Genomic DNA, 13,357 nt, shown 5'->3' with positions numbered 1-13,357 from the left:
CTTCGTACATTTAAAATGTGATAAAAACAGTCAAAGCATAACGATTATCTTACTTATCAAAGCACCCAACATATCATATTATGCATTAATAAAATCATGGAGACAACAAACGTACAAAAAATAAAATGTATAATAATATAACGCATTACCTCCATACCTTCAAATGTCCATAAATATGGCCTGATTTTTTTTCTTGAAACTTCCAGCACTATCCTTCCAAGATTGTTTTGAGGCACTTTCTTCGGTACAAACATTTGTATGAATTTTACTGTAGTCATTTAGGAATATGTTCACCCAAGCAGTAACACACCAGCCAGCAATATATGCTAATGTTTTCCGACATTCACATACAACTTGAAAAGTTCCTGAAAATGCCTCACTGCTGAGCATTCTACAACTTTTGGGGAAGTCAATGAGAACATCATTCCAGCTTTAGAGCCAAGAGCAAAAGGAATACACATATTGAACACTTTCCTGATCCATGTTTCTAATAAGCTCAGCATATTTCTCTCTCAAAAGAATCGCGTTCTCAGGATGCTTCACATTAAAGATCATTCACCACTTCCTGATCATTTGTAACCACTCTTTCGTACCCTCTGTATTCTGGATAGTGGACACTGCAGTCATAGTTTTATCATCAAAAAGCACTACAGCTTAATCAATACTGCGCTGCACTGCTTCCAGTACCAGATGTTTAAGCACAGTTTTTGAGTCATCAGAATACAAAAAAACTATCAGAAACAAGAACTTCAAAAATTGTATGTACCTTAATTAAAAATTCAACTGAGAAACTAGATGGATACTTTAACCCTCCAAGATTTAAATGGTTTAAATAACTCACTTTAGTGAGTAAATCACAAATTAAGTCTGAAGCTGTAATTAAAGATGCCTCTGAGAGATGCTTTAAAGCTAACATAGCCAGCAAGAGATACTGTTTCTAAAGTAGAGGATTCCATCTCATTTTCCTCTTTCATTGATGACATAGTCATATTCAGCAGGCAAAAGTAATTCATTGGATAAGTCCTGGTTTGAAGCTGCATTAGTGTTTTTGATCATCTCAGAAACATTTAAAATTGTTTGCCTAAACTTCAACCTCAGTAAGTTTGTAACTTTTATATTTCTCTTAAAATTCTATTATCTGCTAAACTCAAACAACATTGTTGCAGCCACTTACCTGCCTATAATTTCAAAATCTTTGTTCCAAATCATCAGTTTGAAAAGTTCCTTACATGACATAATGCAACTTCAGATCATCAGAAGGTATTTACATAATTTGAGCATGGTCTCAGTGGAATGTAATAAAGCTGAAAGTTAACATTTTGTCACTCAAAATTATCTGGATAGCATACTTGATAGGAAAGTCCTGAGACATGCTTTACAAGATGAATTTTCTGGTCTTCATAAATTCTTCTGAAATCCTGAAATTTACACAACTGGATTGTGTTAACATCACTGATGGGTAGATGAAAGTACTGGCCTTTTTGTTTAACCAACTGATTCTTAAATTCTTCAACAGATGAACTGTATCAGAGTCACAGGGGTTAATGATAAATGGATGAATCACACTATCACTACTTAACAGTATGTAACACTTAAACTTCAGCATTGTCTGCAATAACAGCAACGACCTCACAGCCTGCTTCATGAAGTGTGTGTAGAACATTCATTACTAACTGACAGAGAAAATCAGCATCCACATTATTTACTGGCAGTAAAGCTAAAACATCTTTCTGTTTTGACAAAATAGATTTATCATAATCATAAATGCCTTAACAGTGGTTGCATTTGTCAGGTCCAATTAATTCCTTGCCACGCTGACAATTTTGTTGCCTTTGAATGTAATTTTTGGTTTAACATATATTTCATCTAACAACAGACATACAAGTTTTTAATGGACTTCCAGGGCATCACATTTTACTTTCAGATACTTCTTAAGTAATCCATTAATATTAGTACTACTGCTAGATAAAGTGAATGTTTTGAGATAAGAGGGATGTCGCAACACAATAATTTCCCAATTCCTAAGAAATTTCTAAGCTGCAGGAAAAAAGTAAAGTATCAACAGAATATCTAGTATGATTGGAAATTAAAAATTCAAGCTGTTCACTAATGAAATCCAGAACAGTTTTCATTTTGATTTCCAGACAAACATCAATACACAATTTAAGAACCTGGATATGTCTAATTCTATCCTTAATTGTAACATCTTTACTTTACAGGGTGCAAATTTAGAGAAAGAGTTACATAAAAACTCTGGGCCTAAAGTATGTGAAAACTGCCCTACCTCAATATTTATAAACTCAACAATAATTATAACTTTTAACCCTTTATCAATAATGAGAGTTCTTTCAAAGGATAGACATTCATTGAAATCTATATTCATAAAATACAATTTCTCTTTTTTTACCTTTGACTTCCAATCTAAATGATTATACTTAGATTCCTTCTTTAAAATCTTATCTAAATTCAAAATTTCTTCATTCTCAAAATTTTTCTTCTTTTCTCTGGATCTTAATGATGCACATGATTTTCTGCAGTAAGATAATTTGGTAAGTTTGGAAATACTGATTGTATGGCATCACTTGTCAGTACCAATTTCTTGTGTGGTACCATCAATTCAGTACCTAAGCAAAAGCATTTACCCATTTGCTGTTGTCCACAACATGATTTATACCAGCAACAGTTTAATTTTTCAGTGTTATAATAATGCCACAATCATTTAACAAAGGTTAGGATTTACAAACTCCATTCAGTTCTAGATTTTTAGCTGTGTTTTAATCTTACTTAGCATCAGGGAGGGTAATAAGGCAGCTCATTCTCAATATTCTGTACCCAAGAAACATCACAAATTCAGGCTCAGTTAATGACATTTTAATTACTTGTAGGTGTGTTCTGTATCACATAAAACTCACTGCTGTAAATCTGTACAACAACAAGAAACACAAAAGCAGGACTCATCATCGGCATGGGTTGCTCTGATTTCTCTTGCAATTTGGTCTTCAAGAAAATGAATAATTACGCATACTCCTGTATTCCTAGAAATTGTTAAATTTTCCCTCTGTATTTTCCAATTCCCATAAATGAATTATTTCCTCATCCAAAGGATGTGTTAGTTAGATTTGCATCCTGGCACACAACTTCTTGGCATAGTGACAATTAGCCATTTTCACACACACTTTGAATCACATCACATTGTATTTGCACAAAACAGTCCTATACGGTAAATATGCAATTAATATACTTAACTAGGAGCAATATATCCTTTGAATTGATTCAGCTCTTCACGAGGAGAAACACACCTAACCTAAATGATATTGCCTATTTCAATTACAACTATGGGAATCCTGATGAGCTGAATATGATAATTTAGAAAGAAAAAAAAAGGCATTTAAAATACTTAAAAATAAATAACTGACTGTCAACAACCCCATTCACAGAAAGCTTCCAATCACTTCACATTACAGTAACAAATGCAATTATTTGCCCTAATCGATCGACTGAATGCCTTGGCGCGCTACGTACAGTACGGCCTGTTACATTACAAAGGCAGTGCTTAAAGTTATCGAAGACATAATTTCGAGAATAATTCGGACGATAAGTCATTCTCCAACGTGAACACAAACCCAAAGTTATCGAAGACATAATTTCGAGAATAATTCGGACGATAAGTCATTCTCCAACGTGAACACAAACCCAAACGATCATTTTTAACCCAGTTTGCTCCAAAGGACGAACTGCTATAGTAAACAGTCTTGAAGTTATGAAGATGATGATCTTTTAAAGTAAGATAATCCAGTGACTGGACGTAGCGTTTGGTGAAGTCCAAAAACGAGCGAAGGAAAGAATACTGCAAGGTAGTGGCTTGGACACCCTTGGCAATCCAGTTACTGTCAAATAAAATAGAGAGTTTGAATATCGTACACTTTGACAGCAAAACTAGGACCGCCCCCTCACTCTTCCATCAAGTGTGTGATCACCAATAACCGAATTTATACTAAACGTCTGGACTGAATTGTATCGTAATTTAATATACGTTATGTGAAGATTGCCCATGCTTGGAATACATTGCACTACCGGTAACTTAATTCTTGTTAACACTGATGTCATGGTAATATTAGAGTTTTGTTGTCCCGGTGACGGAAGGGAACATCGTCTTGCAAGTACTTTGTTTGTAAAATTGAATACTGCGATTTATTCGAAATGTCGGCCGAATGTCCGACTCGTTGGCTGAATGGTCAGTGTAGCGGCCTTCGGTTCAGAGGGTCCCGGGTTCGATTCCCGGCCGGGTCGGGGATTGTAATCGCTTCTGATTAATTCTAATGGCTCGGGGACTGGGTGTATATGTCCGTCCCAGTCAATACATCCCTCCATATAGGGTTGCCGTCAGGAAGGGCATCCGGCCGTAAAATAGGGCCAATTTCACATGTGCGACGCAGTTCGTACCCGCGACCCCACAAGTGTGGGAATAAGTGGCAGGGAAAAGAAGATTCGAAATGTCGGCCGAATGTAACGATACATGAACATGGAAGTGAAGTTTAAGAAAGCGGAGATTGTTATTAGTGGAATACTGTGTAGAAGGGATACTGACTGGAGGGTGATTGGGGATTTAAATGAGACTATGCAGTGGGTATGTGGGAAACTGGGAGTGAAATTTCTAGATCCTAATGGGTGGGTAGGAGGTAGGGATCTGCGCTCAGATGGCCTTCATTTAAACCGCAGTGGTACGTATAAGTTAGGAAATTTGTTTGGAAGGGTAATAGGGAGGTACATTCAGGGAAACGGGATGGCCTAGGGAGCGGTGATAAGGGAACAGGGAACTGGAAATCAAGTAGGGATGACATAAAATTGTTAGTGTTGAACTGTAGAAGTATTGTAAGGAAAGGAATAGAATTAAGTAATTTAATAGATATATATTTACCAGATATTGTAATAGGAGTTGAATCATGGCTGAGAAATGATATAATGGATGCAGAAATTTTCTCACGGCACTGGAGTGTGCATCGTAGAGATAGGATAGGAAGGGTGGGAGGGGGAGTGTTCATTCTGGCGAAAGAAGAATTTGTAAGCTACGAAAAAGTTCAAGATGAGACACATGAAATTCTAGGTGTAAGGCTCATTTCTAAAGATAATAGGCAACTTGATATATTTGGAGTGTACAGATCGGGAAAGGGTAGCACTGACGCGGATTCGGAATTATTTGATAGGATAGTCAGCTATGTGGGAAACGACATGGAAAGAAATGTGATTGTTGCGGGAGATCTGAATTTGCCAGATGTCAATTGGGAAGGAAATGCGAACAACAGGAAGCATGACCAACAAATGGCAAACAAGTTAATATGGGAAGGACAGCTGATTCAGAAAGTGATGTAACCAACCAGAGGGAGAAATATCCTGGATGTCGTGCTGATAAAACCAGATGAGCTCTATAGGGAAACTGAAGTAATAGATGGTATTAGTGATCATGAAGCTTTTTTTGTGGTAGTTAAAAATAAATGTGATAGAAAGGAAGGTCTTAAAAGTAGTACTGTTAGGCAGTACCATATGGCTGATACGGTAAAGCAGGCATGAGGCAGTTTCTAAAAAGTTCTTAATTATGATCGGTGGAAAACGGTAAATAAAAATGTAAACAGGCTCTGGGATGGGTTTAAAGAAATTGTTGAGGAATGCCAAAACAGGTTTGTACCATTAAGGGTGGTAAGGAATGGTAAAGACCCACCTTATTATAATAGAGAAATAAAGAGACTTAAGAAGGAGGTGCAGACTGGAAAGAAATAGAGTTAGAAATGGCTGTGGATAGGAGAAATTGAAGGAACTTACTAGAAAATTGAATCTAGCAAAGAAGGCAGCTAAGGATAACATGATGGCAAGCATAATTGACAGTCATACGAATTTTAGTGAAAAATGGAAGGGTATGTATAGGTATTTTAAGGCAGAAACAGGTTCCAAGAAGGACATTCCAGGAATAATTAATGAACAAGGGGAGTGTGTTTGTGAGGATCTTCAAACGCAGAAGTATTCAGTCAGCAGTATGTAAAGATTGTTGGTTACAAGGAAAATGTCGAGACAGAGGAGGAGACTAAGGCCAAGGAAGTAATAAAATTTACATATGATAACAATGACATTTACAATAAGATACAAAAGTTGAAAACTAGAAAAGCGGCTGGAATTGATCAGATTTCTGGGGATATACTAAAGACAATGGGTTGGGATATAGTACCATATCTGAAGTACTTATTTGATTATTGTTTGGTCGGAGGAGCTATACCAGATGAATGGAGAGTTGCTATCGTAGCCCCTGTGTATAAAGGAAGGGGTGATAGACATAAAGCTGAAAATTACAGGCCAGTAAGTTTGACATGCATTGTATGTAAGCTTTGGGAAGGCATTCTTTCTGATTATATTAGACATGTTTGCGGAATTAATGACTGGTTCGATAGAAGGCAGTTCGGTTTTAGGAAAGGTTATTCCACTGAAGCTCAACTTGTAGGATTCCATCAAGATATAGCAGATATCTTGGATTCTGGAGGTCAAATGGACTGTATCGCGATTGTCCTGTCTAAAGCATTTGATAGGGTGGATCATGGGAGACTACTGGCAAAAATGGGGCCAATTGAACTAGATAAAAGAGTGACTGAATGGGTTGCTATATTTCTAGAAAATAGATCTCAGAGAATTAGCGTAGGTGAAGCTTTATCTGACCCTGTAATAATTAAGAGGGGAATTCCTCAAGGCAGTATTATCGGACCTTTATGTTTTCTTATATATATAAATGATATGAGTAAAGGAGTGGAATCGGAGGTAAGGCTCCTTGCGGATTATGTTATTCTCTATAGAGTGATAAATAAGTTACAAGATTGTGAGCAACTGCAGCGTGACCTCGAAAATGTTGTGAGATGGACAGCAGGCAATGGTATGTTGATAAACGGGGTTAAAAGTCAGGTTGTGAGTTTCACAAATAGGAAAAGTCCTCTCAGTTTTAATTACTGCGTTGATGGGGTGAAAGTTCCTTTTGGGGATCATTGTAAGTATCTAGGTGTTAATATAAGGAAAGATCTTCATTGGGGTAATCACATAAATGGGATTGTAAATAAAGGGTACAGATATCTGCACATGGTTATGAGGGTGTTTAGGGGTTGTAGTAAGGATGTAAAGGAGAGGGCATATAAGTCTCTGGTAAGACCCCAACTAGAGTATGGTTCCAGTGTATGGGACCCTCACCAGGATTACCTGATTCAAGAACTGGAAAAAATCAAAAGAAAAGCAGCTCGATTTGTTCTGGGTGATTTGCGACATAAGAGTAGCGTTACAAAAATGTTGCAATGTTTGGGTTGGGAAGAATTGAGAGAAAGAAGAAGAGCTGCTCGACTAAGTGGTATGTTCCGAGCTGTCAGCGGAGAGTTGGCGTGGAATGACATTAGTAGACGAATAAGTTTGAATGGCGTTTATAAAAATAGGAAAGATCACAATATGAAGATAAAGTTGGAATTCAAGAGGACAAACTGGGGCAAATATTCATTTATAGGAAGGGGAGTTAGGGATTGGAATAAATTACCAAGGGAGACGTTCAATAAATTTCCAATTTCTTTGAAATCATTTAGGAAAGGGCTAGGAAAGCAACAGATAGGGAATCTGCCACCTGGGCGACTGCCCTAAATGCAGATCAGTATTGATTGATTGATTGATTGATTGATTGATTGATTGATTGATTGATTGATTGATTGATTGATTGATTGATTATTTAAACTTCTACACGAACATGCTGTAAGTAAACAACAACGATGAGATGATCGCCTATCAAGGAATAGGTTTTGCTACAACTAACACTTAACTCAGCCATTTTCACTGACGTAAATTACACGACAATTTTTCGTTAAACTACCTCGTTGCATCATAAATCTCACCTGGCAAACGGCGATGAACATACCGAAACTTAATGGTGTTGTGAACTTACTGGAAATGACATTGAAAATCCTTCCCAGATGAATCGATAAAACACTCGGAGTGGCGAGCACAGTAACTATGCATGGAAACAGACATTTTTTGTGGGGGGAAGGGGGGGAAGGAAGCAGCCGTGGCATTAATTAAGATACCGTACAGCCCCAGCATTTGCCTGGTGTGAAAATGCGAAACCACGGAAAATCATCTTCAGGGCTGCCGACAGTGGGGTCAGAACCCACTCTTTCCCGGATGAAAGCTCACAGCCGCGCCCCCTAACCGCACGGCCAACTCGCCCGGTACAGACATTATTCGTTATACTCCCGTTGTAATTCACGTTTCTTTTGTTATTCGGAATGTTTTATTTCCGATATTATGGCGACTACTACAACTGGCCTACTCTTATTACCTTTATGAAGCCTATAAGTTAGTAGCTTTGCCTAATATGTGATAGGCGTTATGAGTGGATACAGTTAAATATACACTTAAGAAAATGGAAATAGCAACACCATTAAGGCATTGGTCGTTTGTGTTAATTTTCAAGGTATGGAACGATGCCCCATGTATGTATGTAAACGATCAAAGTTTCAGACCCATTGGATTGTGCTACAGGTCTCCCCACGTGATTGGTCGCGGAGGAATCAACTCCAGTATACGGACTCTGGTGTAGCGTAGTTGACTTGCAGTCTGTACAGTGAAGTGTTCCCCGTCAAACATGCCTCGACGACAGAGAAGAGCACGCTATCAACAACTGTCGCCGTTTGAGAGGGCTCGGATAATTGGGCTGTGTGAGGCTGGATTATCGCTAAGGACTGTCGCTGCCGTGTTGGCCGACAGGCATCTACGGTACAACGTGTATGGCAGCAGTGGTCAAATGAAGGTACCCACACTCGTAGACCTGGCACAGGCCCAGCGCGACAGACAACTGTGAGAGTGGATCGCCGCATTATTCGGATGGCCCGGGTGGAACTCCATGCAACAGTAGCGCAAATTCGAGCAGCTGTGGTACCCCACGTTACACAACAAACAGTTGGTAATCGCCGGCGTGCAGCTGGCTTACGAGCCCGTGTCCCTGCAGAAGGTGTTCCATTGACCCCACAGCAGCGACGAGTAAGGGTGGCCTGGTGTCGAGAAAGATCGACGTGGGTCGACGAATGGCATAGGGTCGTCTTTAGTGATGAATCGCGCTTCTGTCTTGCCCGCAGTGATCGCCGGAATCGTGTGCACCGACGTTCCGGGTAGAGGGGCCGCCGAGATCTTATTGTCGAGAGGCACACAGAGCCAACACCAAGCATAATGGTCTGGGGAGCTTTTGGCTTTAATGTGAAACGACAATTAGTGCTTGTTGAGGGTACTATGACTGCTCGACAGTACGTTGATAGGGTACTCAATCCAGTGGTTCTCCCTATAATGGCGAACATTGCTAATGGGATGTTTCAGCAGGACAATGCCCGGGTTCACACTGCACGCATCTCCAGAGAAGCTCTCCACGACATCACAACCTTAGAACGGCCCGTCAGATCCCCGGACCTCAGTCCTATTGACCATGTGTGTGACATGATGGATCGACAACTGGCCAACCGTCCTCAGCCACCCACAACTCTGGAACAACTGACCCGTGCAGTGCAGCAAGCATGGGCCACAATTCCTCAGGGCCTTATTGACTCCATGCCTCGACGAATTCATCAATGTATTACAGCTCGTGGTGGGCACATCCTGTATTGATTGTTGTCCAAACTTGCGGTCACAGGGACACGAAAGTGTAATCATCGAAGCACAACCGAACACTCGTCCTGCACGTTTAATTGCAGCAATGTACCACCACTCCTTCTGCGTGTTGTAATTTCCATTTTCTTCAGTGTAATTTCCTAATCATCATGATTTGTAGTTGTGTTATATTGTTTCAAAAGATAAACAATAAAAAATACGGTACATCGGAGCATGAGTACATTACAAGCGTTATTGTAGATTAGGGGGCCCCAATTTATAAATGGTGTAACCTACGCATTTATCGCAGGCATTTCGCATATGCACCTCCGCATGTGCATGCGTTGCTTTTCATAATGAAGTTATTTTGCCAAATGATTCGTAGTTGAGGCTCGGGTAGAGTGCAGTCGCAATGAAAATAAGGAACACAGTTTATTGACCACGCACAAACCCTGTATTTGATATACGCGATCTGTAAGTTTTATCTGTCAGAAGGAAAATGATAAACGCACTCTAATAAAAGTGGAAGATTGATGGTGCTGCCATCTAGAGGATGTGGAGTGATATCTGTACCGAGAGGTACACCTCAACGCCACACATTCAAAATAAGCGCCTTAATGAACTCCTCTATCGAACAAAAGTGGAAGCTACTACAACAGGAACTTAGAACTTTAATCAGAGACGCCACCACTGAAAAATTAAGTACGGTAATTGTTTAGCTGTAAAGTTTCCTAAACTGAGCGAATTTCTCCTTGTTTTGTTTGCCATTCATCAAAAAGTTTGGACATTCTTCCATAGATGACTCTACCAAAAAACTATGATCATGCACCCTGGTGCGAGGTGCAAGAAGTTATAATTTAAAGAAGTTTTGTATTTCTAGGTTTTTGTAACTGACTGATGTTCATTTATTTTTGGGTTGGCAATATTTCCTTTTTCTTTCCGCCAGTTTTGAATTTGGCCAATGAAAAATTTCTGTAATTAATTTTCAACCTATCACAGGCTTCTTGTTCGATTCTGAGTGTAACTTTGAGAGTAACCAATTAAATTGAGAGGGTGTGGCTGGTTTAGTCTTGAATGATCCCGAACCTTCCCCGAGGGTTTATAAACTGCGGCTTTTCTCGTTTCTTGGCCAATTGATCGTCGTCTATCTGAGTGTGTGTGTTAAGCAAGGAGGCGAGTGGCCTCTTTCGGCGGCAACCGGAACATCTATAAGGTAATGGCCACATAACTTTATTCTTTCTTGCTACCTCCGCAGTTTAATCCGAGGGAAAGGTCCGAACCTTTAGTTATGTAACCTACTTTTCTAAAATATAACTTTCTTCCGGCTAATGTAAAAACTTCATAAAATCTTTAACTGTAAACTGTAGAGAGTGAAGTATCCTCTCGAGCTCCCCTTCATCTTGGTTTGGAGTGACTACGTTTTTTAACTGTTTTTCCTTCTGTAATGTGTTAAAGTAATTTCTAGGCGAGTCACTTCAGTAGTTTGGGAATAGCCCCTGTTTCATCGGCCGAGAGCCCTATAGGTTTTAATATTTCATTGTCTGGAGCGCAGTGTACGCCTCCTTTTAGTTTGTGCTTCGGGCCGTTTACATAACCTGTTATTCTTATTTAACTTATTTAACTAGATACCCCTGTTTCAGTTTGTAAGTTGGGCATGGAATGCCACGGAGTGTTAAAATTGTGTGTAATGTTGCCTTAAGCGGGTGGTTAATATTGGATGAACGTTGGAGAGCCTGTTAGCTCTGTTTTCAAGTTTTGATTATTGTAAAGAGTGCCTCTGAAAAGCCAGGTATTGTATTTAGGGAGCAAGTGCTCTTGATTTAAGAGATTTCTGCCCCTGACTTAATGGTTCCTAATTTTTAACTTAAATGATGTAAACTGGATCCGGTATATCTGACATTGTAAAAGAGGGGCTTGAAGCCCAAAACTGTTAAAGCTCTGAATCTTGGATTTTTCTAGTCTTGTACCTGATATTCTGTTATTTGTTGCCCTGTTGCTTTTTGAAGAAATATAACCTTCAGTTGAAATTTTAAATTAAGTTTGATATTGTAGTTAGACCCATTCAAGCCCGCACCTTCTTTAACCTCTTTCTGCTCCAACGTAACAATGTTAATATCTGAAGCCTTTCTATCATGGTACAGTAATTTTCGGATGTTAATTACATCATTGCACATTTGATATGGCATTGTATGGAAGTGAAACATGGACGGTAACTAGCTCAGAAAGAAAGAATAAAATATTTTGAAATGTGGTGTTACAGAAGAATGTTGATGGTGAGATGGGCAGAATCACAAATTAAGAGATACCGTACTGAATCTAATTGGCGAGAGGAGAAAAAATTGGCGAAATTTGACCAGAAGAAGAAATAGAATGATAAGATATCTTAGTACATCCAGGGGTTGTTCAGTTAGTTTCTGAGGTAGGGGTAGACCATGGTATGAATATAACAAAACCAGGCGATTTGGCCGTGCGGTTCGGGGTGCACAGCATCCGGGAGATAGTGGGTTCGAACCCCACTGTCGGCAGCCCTGAAGATGGTTTTCCTTGGCTTCCCACGTTCTCACCAGCCAAATGCTGGAGCTGTACCTTAATTTCCATCCCACTCCTAGGCCTTTCCTATCTCATCATCACCGTAAGACTTATCTGTGTCGGTGTGACATAAAGCAAATTGTAAAAATAAGAAAAACACACGAATATAACAAAGAGAATATAGTAGATATAAGATTTATTAGTTACGTAGAAATGAAAAGATGAACACACGATATGGTGGCGTGGAGAGCTGCATTTATATACAGTCTATGGACAGATGACCCAGACATCATTTATTTTATTATAAGGGACTTCATATGACAGAAATGGATCTGATTATAATTTATAAACTGTAATTTCAGATCACAAACTATCGGAGTGGAAATAAATACCACTATTCATTTGACAGTCGTAAAACCAACAGATTACTTGTTTTCTTTTACTATGCTGATTTTCATCGAATAGGAAGAAGTTGTAAATTCCGTTTCTTTAACTGAATGTTCAGCTTAGTGGTTTTAGATTCAGAGGATAGTAAGTTCGATTCCCAACCGTGTCGGGATCTTAACTTAGATTGATTAATTTTGCTAGCTTGGGGCTGGCTGTTTGTGCTCCTCTTACCACAAGTGTTTATTTAGATACATCACACTACAAACTATCACTGACACGTGAATTCACCAGTCTAGCCTAAGCGCTCGACAAGCGAGGACCTGTTGAGTAGACGGTCCCGGTATTGAGAGAGGGGTGTGCCGGAGCGGAGTGTAAGAAAGAAACGATGAGTTTAAAGAAGATGATTGGTGTTGAACAGTACAGGGCAGTAATAAGAAGGTGGCTGGAGGGAAAGAAGAAAAAAGAAGTGAAATTATGAGTTAGTAGAATGATATTGGGAATGAAGGGAGGGATGATGCTGACATCGGCTGTGATTATAGTAACACCAGAGATCGGAAGAGTTGAATTGAACACAGGGCCGAACTCCGGCGGAAGCATGAGTTGGGAAGTCATGGAGCTAATCAGAAGAGTTGTAAAAGAGGTGCTTGAAGAGGTGTGCTTACAATTTATAAAGTGGTGGACCTAATTCCGGGGAAAATGAAAATTAATTTTCGTGAGGTATACATAGATGATATGGCGAGAATAGAGAAAGTAAAAGGAAATAGGCCGATTAAAGTGCAACTGTTTTCCACATTGATGG

This window comes from Anabrus simplex, chromosome 1, assembly GCF_040414725.1.
Source record: "Anabrus simplex isolate iqAnaSimp1 chromosome 1, ASM4041472v1, whole genome shotgun sequence".
In the NCBI taxonomy this organism is placed as follows: domain Eukaryota; kingdom Metazoa; phylum Arthropoda; class Insecta; order Orthoptera; family Tettigoniidae; genus Anabrus; species Anabrus simplex.
This window is presented reverse-complemented; position numbering follows the sequence as displayed.